A 13,978-nucleotide genomic window follows, 5' to 3' on the forward strand; every position below is an offset into this window, starting at 1 on the left:
CTCTGTGATTTGTTAGGGATTTTCCTGCAGGGTTTAAAGATGATGTCACTCTCATGAGGATGCCTGGTGAAAGAAAGGTGCTATGCACCTTTGAATACCCTTTTTGTTTGGAAAATTTGACACCTTATGAATTCTGCCTCTCCAAGGAAGACCAGAAGATCACTCAGCCTTCCATTTAGCTACGAACTGTATTATGACTTGGGTTCTGCCTATGAGATGCAGCCTTTCAGAGATTTTTTTTTTTTTTTTTTAAGGTGAGCAATGTGACGAAAGTTTGTGAAATTCAGGTTTTGGCAGGGAGGCTATAGGGGCAGAGTTCCTGCCCCGCAGAACTCCACATCAACTGTGCAGTTCGAGAGTCTAGGCTGTGAGCAGCAACAATAGAGGCTCTACTGATGTAGTCTCAGGTGTGAATTTGTGTTTGGATATTCCTGACCACATAGGCTCTAAGCCAGTCATTTCCCCAAGATTCTGAGCTATCCCATATTCTTTAATAAATCACTTCCTATTTTCACCACCTAGATTGGATTCTTATGTTTGCAACTGAGAACCCTAAGGAGACATAAATATTGTATTGGAGGCACAGAGAGAGAGAGTATTTGACTATATCAGGAGGAAATCAGAAACTTCGTGTGTTAAGGGGGAGCTTTGCATCTGAGCAGAATATCAACAAACATAGATGGGAGAAGGGGCTTTGTAAGTTGAAAGTATAACAAAAGCAAGGGACATTAAGATACATATCAGTAGGTATATGGAATAACAAGTTGTCTAATGTGGCTTAAGATGTTTGGGGATAGAGCTGGGCACCATGGCAAGTACCTGAATTCCCAGCACCTTGGGAGGCTGAGGCAGGAGGACTGCAACTTTGAGGGCATCTTTAGCAACTACTGAAGTCCTAAGCAACTTAGCAAGACCCTGTCTCAAAATAAAAAATAAAAGAATTAAAGGTCTGGGGATATGACTCAGTGATTAAGCACTCCTGATTTCAATCCCTGGTATCAAAAAAAAAAGAAAGAAAGAAAGAAAGAAAGAAAAGAAAAAAAAAGATTTGGAATTGGAAAAGAAAGAGTGTTACATTGAGAATACAAGGCTTTTCAAAGTAACAGACTTGATCCAAATCCTGCTGTGCTTTTTTACCAACTATGCCTTTGGATAAATTATATAACTTCTTGACTTTCAGTGTTATCATCTATAAAATGTTTAGTGAGCCAGGTATAACAGGCACTCACCTGTAATCTCAGCAACTTGGGAGTTGGAGGTCAGTTTCAGCAACTTCAGCAAGACCTTGTCTAAAAATGAAAAATATAGAGAGGTGGGGATGTCCCTGGGTTCAACCCTCAGTACCCCCCCAAAAAGGTTATTTATGTCTGTTTTTTTGCCTTGTTGCATCCTTAAAAGCAAAATGGGTCCCCAGCAGCTCTACTAGAGCCACCTGCACATATTTATCCAGGGTTCTCTTGTTGCACTTTTCAAATCAGTGTGGTCTGGTCCAGAAATAAGGACTCAATAGGTGCCATCAGTGTTTCCATCAGTATATACAAAGGATAGGCTTATTAAGTTGGACTACTGATCTTCCTTGAGTGGATTATCCAAGACTTCTGCCTAATAAAAATACAAAAAGTTAAAAATTTAAGAATATTTTTTTAAGAGTAGTTATTTTCCAGGTGCAGTGGCATATATCTGTAATCCCAGTGGCTCAAGAGTCTGAGACAGGAGGATCTCGAGTTCAAAGCCAGCCTCAGCAACTTAGTGAGGCCCTAAGCAACTCAGTGAGACCCTGTCACTAAATAAAACACAAAAAGGGGAAGAGGATGTGGTTAAGAAGTGCCCCTGGGTTGAATCCCTAGTACCAAATATATATATATATATTTTATATATATTATTAATATATATATATTAGTTATTGATAGACCTTTCTTATTTTTTTATTTATTTATATGCGGTGCTGAGAATCAAACCCAGTGCCTCACACATGTCAGGCAAGTATGCTACGCTAAGCCACAGCCACAGCCCCAGGAAGGCTCTTTTTGATGCTAGAATTCTCCAACACCTTGTGCTGGTTTGTTCTGCCTCCAGATCACTGGGTCAAGCAAAGATGTAAATTATGTTAATTGTGCCCTGCTCATGGGAATGTAAAATGGCACAGCTACTGCACAAAGCACTATAGAAGTTCATCCAAAAAATTAATAACAGATTTTTCACTTGATACAGCAATTCCATTTGTAGGCATATACCCAACAAACTGAAAACAGGGATTCAGAACATTGCACATCTATATTTACAGAATTAATAATAGCCAAAAGGTAGAAGCCACTTAAGTGTCTTATCAATGGATGAAAGGGTATAAGAATATATAATATAGCACGGTATAAGAATACAGTGTACCATCCCTAAAAACTAGCAAGCAAATTCTGACATAATGCTACAATGTGAATGAACCTTGAGAATTAAGTGAAAAAAGCCAGTCACAAAAAGAAAAATAATATGTGATTCCACTTACTTGAAGTACCTAGAGTAACCAAATTCAGAAAGTAGAATGGGGATTGCTAAGGACTAGGTGTGGGAAATGGGAAGTTATTGCTTAATGGATACAAAGTTTCAATTTGGAAAGATAAAGATATAACTTCTATAGCATGCTCTTTTTAGGTCTTTAGGGAATAGACCGAGAAGGGGAATAGCTGGGTCAAATGGTGGTTCCATTCCCAGCTTTCCAAGAAATCTACATACTGCTTTCCAAATTGGCTGCACCAATTTGCAGTCCCACCAGCAATGTACAAGTGTACCCTTTTCCCCACATCCTCGCCAGCACTTGTTGTTGTTTGACTTCATAATGGCTGCCAATCTTACTGGAGTGAGATGGTATCTTAGGGTGGTTTTGATTTGCATTTCTCTGACTGCTAGAGATGGTGAGCATTTTTTCATGTACTTGTTGATTGATTGTATGTCCTCCTCTGAGAAGTGTCTGTTCAGGTCCTTGGCCCATTTGTTGATTGGGTTATTTGTTATCTTATTGTCTAATTTTTTGAGTTCTTTGTATACTCTGGATATTAGGGCTCTATCTGAAGTGTGAGGAGTAAAGATTTGTTCCCAGGATGTAGGCTCCCTATTTACCTCTCTTATTGTTTCTTTTGCTGAGAAAAAACTTTTTAGTTTGAGTAAGTCCCATTTGTTGATTCTAGTTATTAACTTTTGTGCTATGGGTGTCCTATTGAGGAATTTGGAGCCCGACCCCACAGTATGTAGATCGACGTTCATAGCAGCACAATTCACAATAGCAAGACTGTGGAACCAACCTAGATGCCCTTCAATAGACGAATGGATAAAAAAAATGTGGCATTTATACACAATGGAGTATTACTCTGCATTAAAAAATGACAAAATCATAGAATTTGCAGGGAAATGGATGGCATTAGAGCAGATTATGCTAAGTGAAGCTAGCCAATCCCTAAAAAACAAATGCCAAATGTCTTCTTTGGTATAAGGAGAGTAACTAAGAACAGAGTAGGGACGAAGAGCAGGAGAAGAAGATTAACATTAAACTGGGATGAGAGGTGGGAGGGAAAAGGAGAGAGAAGGGAAATTGCATGGAAATGGAAGGAGACCCTCAGGGTTATACAAAATTTCATACAAGAGGAAGTGAGGGAAAAGGGGAAAATAATACAAGGGGGAGAAATGAATGACAGTAGAGGGGGTAGAGAGAGAAGAGAAGAGGGGAGGGGAGGGGAGGGGGGATAGTAGAGGATAGGAAAGGCAGCAGAATACAACAGACACTAGTATGGCAATATGTAAATCAATGGATGTGTAACTGATGTGATTCTGCAATCTGTATACGGGGTAAAAATGGGAGTTCATAACCCACTTGAATCAAAGTGTGAAATATGATATATCAAGAACTATGTAATGTTTTGAACAACCAACAATAAAAAAATTAAAAAAAAAAGATATAACTTCTAGAGTAGGATAGTGGTAATGGTGGCACAACAGTGTGAAAATACTGGGCCAGGGATATAGCTCAGTTGGTAGAGTGCTTGCTTCACAAGGCCCTGAGTTTGATCCCCAACACCAAAAAAAAAAAAAAAAAAAAAAAAAAACAAGGTTAAAAAAAAAAACCAACAATGTGAAAATACTAATGTCGTTGCAATGTACACTTAAAGGTGTAGAAATGGTAAATGTTATATTATGTACATTTTGCTGCAATGTAAACAAATAGGTTTTCATAAATCAGACAAAATGTCTATAACCACTTGAAAAAAACCCACTAGAAATTACATAAGATGGTATTGTCACACAAAATTTCCTAAAGAAAACTTTAATTTTGCCAGATGCGTTGGTGCATGCCTGTAATCCTAGCAGCTCAGGAGTCTGAGGCAGGAGGATGAGAGTTGCTAAGCAACTCAGTGAGACCCTGTCTCTAAATAAAATATGAAAAAGGGCTGGGGTTGTGGCTCAGTGGTCATGTGCCCCTGATTTCAATCCCTGGTACAAAAAAAAAAGACAAGTGAAAGAAAACTTCAATTTTTTAAACTAATATATATATATATATATATTTATTTATTTATTTTAATTTTGTGGGATATTGGGTGTGGCTGCTTATTGGCATTATATAATGCAGTACAAGAAGGGAAAAAAGACACAGCCGCTCCAGAATTTCCTTGGTGTGCCTTTTAAAAGGAATGAAAACAACTCTGGTGACTCATAGAACCTTTCTTGTGTGTGTGTGTGTGTGTGTGTGTTTTGTTAAAAAAAATGATGACTGTCCTAATAAATATGGAGAAAAGAAAGCTCATGAGAAATGGAATTTCACTGTACTTCATTATTGTGTGTTGATGTCAAGTGGAATGACAGGGAGTAAAGAAGGAGTTTCTGGTGTTTAGTAGGAGACATCAAGAAGGAGGTGATAGAGTTTTTAAATTGAAATGTGGTGTTTGCAAGAAAACTGGTGCTTTAGTTGGATATATCTTGATATAAACAAAGTTGGCATTTTCCATGTAGGTGTCATAGAGAATGTATTTTCCAGGTTACTGGAAATTTTGTCCCATCTTATTGGAAACATCAACCTGTTCAAAATAAGTATAATTGGTAATTACAGAGACGCCTTACTATGCACCACTTACTTGGAATCTATTGAGCTTATTACAACTTAAAGCATATTATGAAGTACTTATTGTAAGGATGCTTGGTTTCATCAAACTGTTTATAGGTTCAAGCAATAAATTTGAGAGTGTTTTTCTTTAGGGGTACAATATGCAAAAATAGTGATGAGATTTTAGGAATGGGAATTCATATTTCTGAAAAAGATGCATCTTGGGAATTAGAGGGAATACTTATCAAGAGCTTCTGCAGCACAGAAGTGTTCAAAGACGCAGTTACAGAGAAGGGTGAGACTATAATGCACCTGACAGTAAATGGGAAATAAAGTGCCATCACTGTTGTGGTTCTGGCAGAACACATTTAGCCTGTTCCTCAGTACAATAATGGGAACAAAATTGGAAGTATTTGAAATGTAGAGGTATTATCTACAATTTAGATTTTCAAAAAAGCAAAAAAAATGCACAATACCTAACTCTAATAATGTGATAAATAATGACTATTGGAGGAGTCATCACTTAAATTACCCAGTCACCTGGAACCCACTACAGCAAGGCAGCAAGTTTAGAAAAGATATTCCAACTATACCAATAAAATTAAGATTCCAAATTAAACACACACAGACACAGACACAGACACACACACAAACACACAAAAAAATCACTAGCTGGGTACAGTGGCACACACCTGTAATCCCAGCTACTCAAGAGGCTGAGTCAGAGGATCTCAGGTTTGAGACCAACCTCAGCAACTTAGTTAGTGAGACCCTATCTCAGATGAAAAAATAGGCTGGGGATGTAGCTCAGTGGTAAAGTGTCTCTAAGTTCAAACAAACACAAAAAACTAAAAACAGATCAATGAAACCACTACCTAGAATATAGCCCTAGATGGATTCAGAAACTAAAACTTAATCCTTCAGACACAATTAAAATGGCATATGTTAATGAAAACGATAATTTTGAAAGAGAGCATTCTGGATCAAAGCAAGAATTTCTAAAGACAATTTTTCAGACTTCGACATGGCACAAATTATAATTATAATTGGTATAAAGACTACAATGAATATAGCTGACTTGATAATAAATCATTCCAATAAACTACCAGGAGCTTACTGGATATCTGAGATTTATAACAACATTCAATGAAAAATATGTGTTGTTTTAAAAACATATCTGTCTACAATGTAATTGAGAAAGTCCAAGTATCCTTTGAAAGTTTTAAGCGAGGTCTAAAAACTTTTGGTATTTTGGAGAAAATTCAGACTTATCTAGAAGCATTTTATAACAGCCTTTCACATAACCTTGATAATATTTCTATAAAAACCATTACAGTACACCCATTATCTGATATACACGTTTTGAAATAGTTACAGACTACTGAGGATAGTAAATCTGCTATAGTGAAAGACATTTTTATTTTTGCATCTGGTTGCATTCCCATTCCACCTGCTGGATTTAAACCCACTCCTTCAACTAAGTGTCTACATATGAATTTTTGTTGTTGTTGTTGGAAACAAGTGTAACAACTGTGTAGCACTTCCAATCACCAAAGCAAAAAGTTTTAAGAAAATATGGATTTTGCTATAAAAAAAAAAAACACTGTAAAACTAGAAAAGGAAGAAAGTTCTCACTACTTGGACATTAAAATGTTTCTTTGAACAAAATGATGCTTCTTGGTCAGGGGATGTAGCTCATGGTGGGGCACCACAGGGGTCAATCTTCAGTTGCAGAGGTCGTGGTGGGGGAGATGCTTCTTTAAAAGCTGTTATTTATAGAAACCTACTAATCATCACTTTTGGACAAATTTGCCAGCTTCTTGGCCCTATAAAATTTGTGATATGAACATAAAAGAAATGTCTTCTTGGTCACTTAAGCAAAAAAAAAATGTTTTTTTGTTAACTTGTGCTAGTCAAAAATGGTGATTTTTAAAAAATATGCATGTATTCTAAACCTCAATATAGATACTTTTAGGATGGCTGTATAGACCTCATTCAGGTATAGTAGCATGCTATATATTAAAAAAAAAAAAAAAACCTAAAAGGCACACTCATACATTGCTGATAAAACTGCAAATTGGTGTAACGTATCTGGAAAGCAGGTTGGATATTATTTAGAAAACTTGGAATGGAACCACCATTTGACCCAGGTATCCCACTCCTCTGTTTATACCCAAAAGACTTAAAATCAGCATACTATAGTAACACAGCCACATCAATGTTCATAGCAGCTCAATTCACAGTAGCTAAACTATGAAAGCAACTTAGATGCCCCTCAATAGATGAATGGATAAAGAAACTGTGTGTGTGTGTGTATATATATATATATATATATATATATATATATATATATATATACACACACACACAATGGAATATTACTTAGCAATAAAAGAGAATAAAGTTATGGCATTTGCAGGTAAATGAATGGAGTTGGAGAATATCTTGCTAAGCAAAGTAAGCCAATCCCAAAAAACAAAGGCCAAATGTTCTCTCTGATAAGTGGATGCTAATGGGGAGGGAGGAGGCATGGGAAAAATGGAGTAACTGTGATTGGGCAAAGGGGAGGAAGGATAGGGAGGTTGCATAGAGGCGGGAAAAATGGTAGAATGAGATGGACATCATTACCCTAGGTACATGTATGACTGCATATATGGTGTGACGCTACATCGTGTATAACTACTGAAATGAAAAGTTGCGCTGCAATTGTGTACAACGAATCAAAATGCATTCTGCTGTCATATATACCTAATTAAAATAAATTAATTAATTTAAAAAACTGTTTAGTTACTATATTTATAAAATAGGATTACCTATAGAATGCCATGATTTTTCTAGCTCATGCAATTTTCAAATTTATTTCTTATTTTAAGAAATTACACAGTAAGGCTGATTAAATTTTTTATATATATTTTAGAGGCATATATTCTGATGTCTGTATATTTATTGTATACTTTTCTAGGATAGCAATAGTTTGGTTTTTTTTATTTATTTTTTAGTTTTATTTATTTTTTATTTTTTAGTTATTTTTTAACTAAAAACTTAAAAACAATAACTTTATTTATTTATTTTTATGTGGTGCTGAGCATTGAACCCAGTGCCTCACATGTGTCTGGCAAGTGCTCTACCACTGAGATACAACCCCAGCCTTAGAATTAGTTTATAAAATGTAAATTTTTAGATTGCTGATTTATATTAAAATGACCCACACTTAAATTAGATTATGCCTATGGGAAGTATTATATTAAAAGCAGAATTGTAAAAATACTCTGTAATCTCTGACATCCCATAGGTTTAACAGAATTTCTGAGGTGGATAAAATAGTTGAAAACTTTCTAAGAAAGTATACCTATTTAAAGACTTGGCTTTAATCATAACAATTTTTTTCTGTATTCTATCTGTGGCATTCATTATGTCTGATCCATAATCATTTCAGGTGTCTGAATAACTTCTGTGAATCACCATATGGTAGATTTGGATAATTTGACAGTTATTTATTATCAAAGTGGTTACATGATAGGTGAGTTGGTGCCCAACATCACACAGCTATCTTTTTTGCTCTTGGAAGTTTATTATAAAAGTAATGTATAAAGTTAAAAAAAAATGAAAAACCACTCCAATCTCACCATGCAGGAGAAATACTATATTCTTCTTAAACTCTTAGATTGTTTTTATTTTAAAAAATTTATTAATGCTACTAAAAGTCACAAGAAATCATGTAATAGCAATTTGAAGATATATAGTCCTACAGTCATCTTCCCCCATATGTGTACTTAATATAAAAAAAAATTGGAAAAATCTAATGTTCCTAATCCATTATCAAATATGGATTTTAAAAAGTTTCAGTTTCCCACTAAAGTCATTTTGATAGGTAAATCATTATGGGAGGTAAAAATGTTTTAAAGACATTTTTTTCCTAACACACAAAACTGATATTAACTACTGTCATATTCTCATTCTCCCCAATAAACATGTATACATTATTTTTTTTATATTTATTTTTTTAGTTGTAGTTGGACACAATACCTTTTATTTTATTTATTTGTTTTCATGTGGTGCTGAGCACATGCTAGGCAAGCACTCTACCATCAAGCCACAACCCCAGCCCATATATTATTATTTTTGAAGACTAACAACAGGATTAATTTGATATAAACAACACATCTCAATACCAATGGAAATTCCAACACAACTACTCAGCAGGCTGAGACAGGGGGATCTCAAGTTTGAGGCTAGCCTAGGCAATTTTGCAAGACTTTGTCTTGAAATAAAATTTTAAAAAATAACAACAAACATTAGGGGATGGGATGTAGCTCAGTGGTAGAGTACTTCCCTATCATGTATGAAACCCTGGGTTCAATCCCAGAACCAATTTTTTTTTTGCTTATTTATTTATTTATTATGCCATTATACATGAGCTCTCTTATTATTATTATCATTATTTTTTGCATTACAATTCTTAATACACCTTTATACCACAATTTATCATCTCTGATTATACATAATGTATGTTGACACCAAATTCACATCTTCACAAAATAGTTTTTTTAAAGAGTTTGAATATATAATAATAAATCTCCAACTCATGATACAGATTTCATTTTAAGTGATTTGATAAATTGGATATTTTATTCTTAATCTACATAGCTTTTATAAAATTTTAAAAGCCACTAAACCAATACAACCCAAAAAAGTTGATTAAACCTATTTTCTGGTTTGTAGTTTTAATTAATTTCCCCTAGAGTAGTAATTAAAACTGATACCATACTCACTTTATTGAGTTGGGAGTGGGAGGGAAAGGGATAATGTGCTTGGGTTAACTATGATTAAAAACTTCATTTCAGATCTTCATTTCACTTACTTTATATGTAGGCAGGGCCTTAATGATAAGATGGTATAAATAATAACTGAGGATATTTGCCTTTTAAAGTAAAATATTGTGGTTTAAAGGATGTTCCATTAGTAGCATGATTTTTAGACTAATCTATATAGTCAAGGCAAATCACAAACTTGTATGTCATTTACTTTCTAAAGTGTTTCATTTGACAATGGTTAGTGTTATAATGGTTCTTTTTCTACTTGTGTTATAGCACAATTCTTTTTTTTTAATATTTATTTTTTTGTTTTAGGTGGACACATATCTTTATTTATTTTTATGTGGTGCTGAGGATTGAACCCAGTGCCTTGTACATGCCAGGCCAGCACACCACCACTTGAGCCACATCCCCAGCCCCAGCACAATTCTTATTGACATTGAATTTTTAAAATGAATTATGCTAAAAATACTTAGATTTCTACATGTATTTCTTAAATATTTCAATTGCTAAATAAAATGTTTTTTCTTGCTCTCCACATTGACAACAGTAAGTTGACCTACAATGCATCTACTACTGTCAATGGTTTTAACAGTTTTATATTCATTGTTTTGAAAGTTTTAAAATTGTTTTTAGTAGAGAATTTTATTTTAAGGTCTTTAATACAATTCTCTAATATTCTTGAACTTAATTCATTTAACTGTTTTAATATTTAAGGTAAAGATTCTTAAAGTTATCAAAAACTAGCTTATGATTTTATACATGGTAATATTTAGGTTTCTATACTATGAAGAAGCAAATTTTTAAGTACTTCATTTGATTACCAGAATGAGAATTCACTTTGGCTTCTATTTTATGCATTTATAAGTTTTTTTCCTTAATTATATAGAAGCTATTGAAACTTCTGTACTCAATGCTAAATGCTAAGGAAAGGGGAGTATAATGGAATGACTTTGCCATTAGCATACAGTCATTACAAGAAACCAATTAGAAGAAGATTTTATTTATAAACATAATTCTTTTACATAGTATGTATCATATGCTTCATTGTTACTTTTACAATAAGATATTCAAATAGTTTTTATGCTTCAAGTACTAGAATATGAAATATTGTGCTTCAAACAATGAAATACAAGCTGAAGAACACATTTAATAGCTGGGCACTGTGGCATGCCTGTAATCCCAGCAGCTATAATCCCAGCATTTCGGGAGGCTGAGGCAGGAGGATTGCAAGTTCAAAGCCAGCATTAGCAATGTCGAGGAGATAAGTAACTCAGTGAGACTCTGTCTCTAAATTAAAAAAAAAAAAATACAAAATAGCACTGAGGATGTGGCTCAGTGGCCAAGTCCCCTGAGTTCAATCCCTGGTACCAAAAAAAAAAAAAAAAAAGTGAAGAAGAAGACATTTAATAATGAATTACTGGAATGTATATTACGTATAGTTTGGGAAAGTTTGGATTGCCTTGAAATGATCCAATTTTCAAGTTCTGATTTTGACTATTATCTTTTCCAATTCCCAGATATATTCTAACATTTACTTTATGCCAGGTATTGTACTAAGTGATAGTTTATGTCAGCCTATTTCTCCTTTTTAAAGATAGCTAGATGGGTCTGGGGTGTGGCTCAGTGGTAGAGCACTTCCCTGGAATGTGTGAGGCACTGGATCCAATCCTAAACACTACATAAAATATAAATAAATAATAAAGTTTTTTAAAAGTAAACAGTTTAAACTCATCTTTTTAGAAAAAAAAATAGCTAGATGTAGGGCTAGGGGTATAGCTCAGTGGTAAAGCACTTGCCTAACATTTGTGAGGCCTTGGGTTTAATCCCTAGTACTGAAAACAAATAAATAGAAAATAAAAACTGCTGGATGTAAAAAAAAAATGACATCTATAACTTGATTTTCTAATCAAATGCCATTAAAAACAATTATGAATAGCCAGGCATAGTTGCACATGCCTGAAATTCCAAGTCAGCAATTAGCAGGCTGAGACAGGAGGATCAGAAGTTTGAGGCCAGCCTGGGCAATTTAGTGAGACTCTGTCTCAAATAAAAAATACCAAAAACTGGGGATGTAGCTCAATGGTAGGAATGTCCCTAGATTCAATCCCCTCTGGTTTGCTTCTCTCTCTCTCTCTCTCTCTCTCTCACACACACACACACACACACACACAGAGTTATGTGGAGGTATAAAATAACATAGATGGCAATATCAACATTTTTTTCCTTCAGTACTGGGGGTTGAATCCAGGGCCTTGTTGTGCTACACAGGTACTCTACCATTGAGCTATACCCTCAGCCCTTTATTTTATTTTGAGACAGAGTCTTACTAAATTGATCCTCTTGCCTCCGCCTATGGAGTGGCTGTGATTACAGGTGGGCGCCAGTGTGCCTGGTCAAAATCAACCTGTATATGTATGTGGTGCTTCAGATTGACTACAGGGCCTCATACAATCTAAGCATATACCACCGAGCTATTCCCCCAGCCCCAAATCAACTAGTAAAGGGCAATCTTTCTCATACATTTAATAAGGCCTAAAAATATTACTATCCAGTGGAATATATAACATACTCTAACTATGACCTTTAGTTGCCAAGCGAAGATTAAATTATGGCCCAAATATTCTGGTTATACCAGAGAAATAAGTACTAAATTTAAATAAGTACATATCCACCAAAAAAGGTTTAATTAAAAAATTTCAGTATTAGTTATTTAGAATATTCTCTGCCATGGATCAGATTATTTTCTGATGTCAGAAAATGAGGTACAATAATTGATAATATATAATAGTATAAGAAAACATTATGAGTAGAAATAGCTTCATTTGAAGACCTGAAAATTGGTAATCCTGAGTTCTTCATAGAAATTCTCAGAAGCTCAGGATCTCCTAGGTGCCATATATGAATATAAAGGAAAGAAATATATACTTTTCTGAGTATATATTATTTACAAATAATCCCATTAATAGTAACAAAGTTTAGATCCAGAATGTCCACCCAAGGGCCCGGGTACTAACAGCACAGCCTCTCTTTCCTGAGCTTTAACCCCATATTTCTGTCAACCCTCTAGAAATATTCTCTGGAATATTTCACTATCACCTCAAATTTTACAAATCTGTTTGATCTCTGAGCTCATTTCTGCTGCAAAACTTACCCTATGGATATCCCTTTTCAGTTCCAATTTCCCAGGTTCAACGAATTGGAATCTTCCCTGGTTCATGCATGAAATACTTCATATGATCTGTTTTACCATGTGCAGGGAGAGAATAAAAAGGGAAGAGAAGAAAATAGTGTTTTAAATCCAAGTTAACAAATTTGGCTTTTAGTCTACAGGCAAAACGGAGCAATGAATAATTTTACATCACAGCCATGCTTGAAGGCAACTAAATCTATAGGTTGGCAGGGGGTGATGTTAAGACAAAGGGCATCAATGAGAAGTACTTCATTCCTGTCAACCAAGGAATAACAGTAAGAACTTTGGTTAGGTGTAGGCAGTGGGTAGGGCGATCGGACAGATGCTGGATTTAATGCAGGATTAGAATCGACAGAACTTGGCCACTGATAGAAACAAAGGGCATCCAATTTAGACATTAAAGTTTCCAAGTTGGTTGTATTAAGAGGCGCGCATGGTCTGGGAAATAATTTGGGAGGGAAACGGTCGTTAGGTTTGGGAAATTCAGCATTTGTACACCTGAGGAACATTTGAGAAGAAATACGCAGGATTCTTGGAGGTAGCTGGACACCTACACTGCAGGTGGAGCAAAGTTTGAATGTTTCCGCAAAAACATGTACCAAAGGGACTACAGAAATCTTACTACCGAGGCTCGCGCTGGCGGGAGTGAGATGCGACATCGCTCAATAGTCCTGTAGTGTCTGCTCCCCGCGCCTGCTCCTCCACAGATCCCGCCAGCATTTCGTAGGTTCGCCTTTCCCGCCCCTCCTGGGCATCCTAGAACTTGCGTTTGGCCCAGCCACCACGTAAATAGACTGGGGCATAAATAGACTGCGGCGTCTGCAGCTTTGTTACTAGTAGTCTACCTGCATACCACACCTTCCTTGGGGGAAACGGGGCGTGGCAAAA

At 35.4% G+C, this 13,978-nt stretch overlaps 1 long non-coding RNA gene and 1 pseudogene across 2 annotated transcripts; one reads left to right on the top strand and one right to left on the bottom strand.

The window, feature by feature from the left end:
• The first annotated feature begins 4,745 nt into the window (after positions 1-4,745).
• LOC124089449 (G2/M phase-specific E3 ubiquitin-protein ligase-like) lies at positions 4,746-6,745 on the top strand (annotated as a pseudogene).
• Positions 6,746-7,517: 772 nt separating this feature from the next.
• On the bottom strand, positions 7,518-13,964 carry LOC124088617 (uncharacterized). Of its 2 annotated transcripts, none has more exons than XR_006850394.2 (3): positions 13,716-13,964; positions 13,052-13,138; positions 7,518-11,187 (listed from the first exon to the last, which is right to left on the bottom strand). It is a non-coding gene; the product is annotated as an uncharacterized LOC124088617 (long non-coding RNA). The 2 variants fall into 2 exon arrangements; XR_006850391.2 differs by lacking the exon at positions 7,518-11,187 and adding an exon at positions 11,216-12,785.
• Positions 13,965-13,978: the final 14 nt, after the last annotated feature.

The sequence above is a fragment of the Marmota monax genome, unplaced genomic scaffold (genome assembly GCF_021218885.2).
Source record: "Marmota monax isolate L192 unplaced genomic scaffold, Marmota_monax_Labrador192_F-V1.1 WCK01_AAM20220418_F8-fsc00005, whole genome shotgun sequence".
NCBI classification, from domain to species: Eukaryota; Metazoa; Chordata; class Mammalia; order Rodentia; family Sciuridae; genus Marmota; species Marmota monax.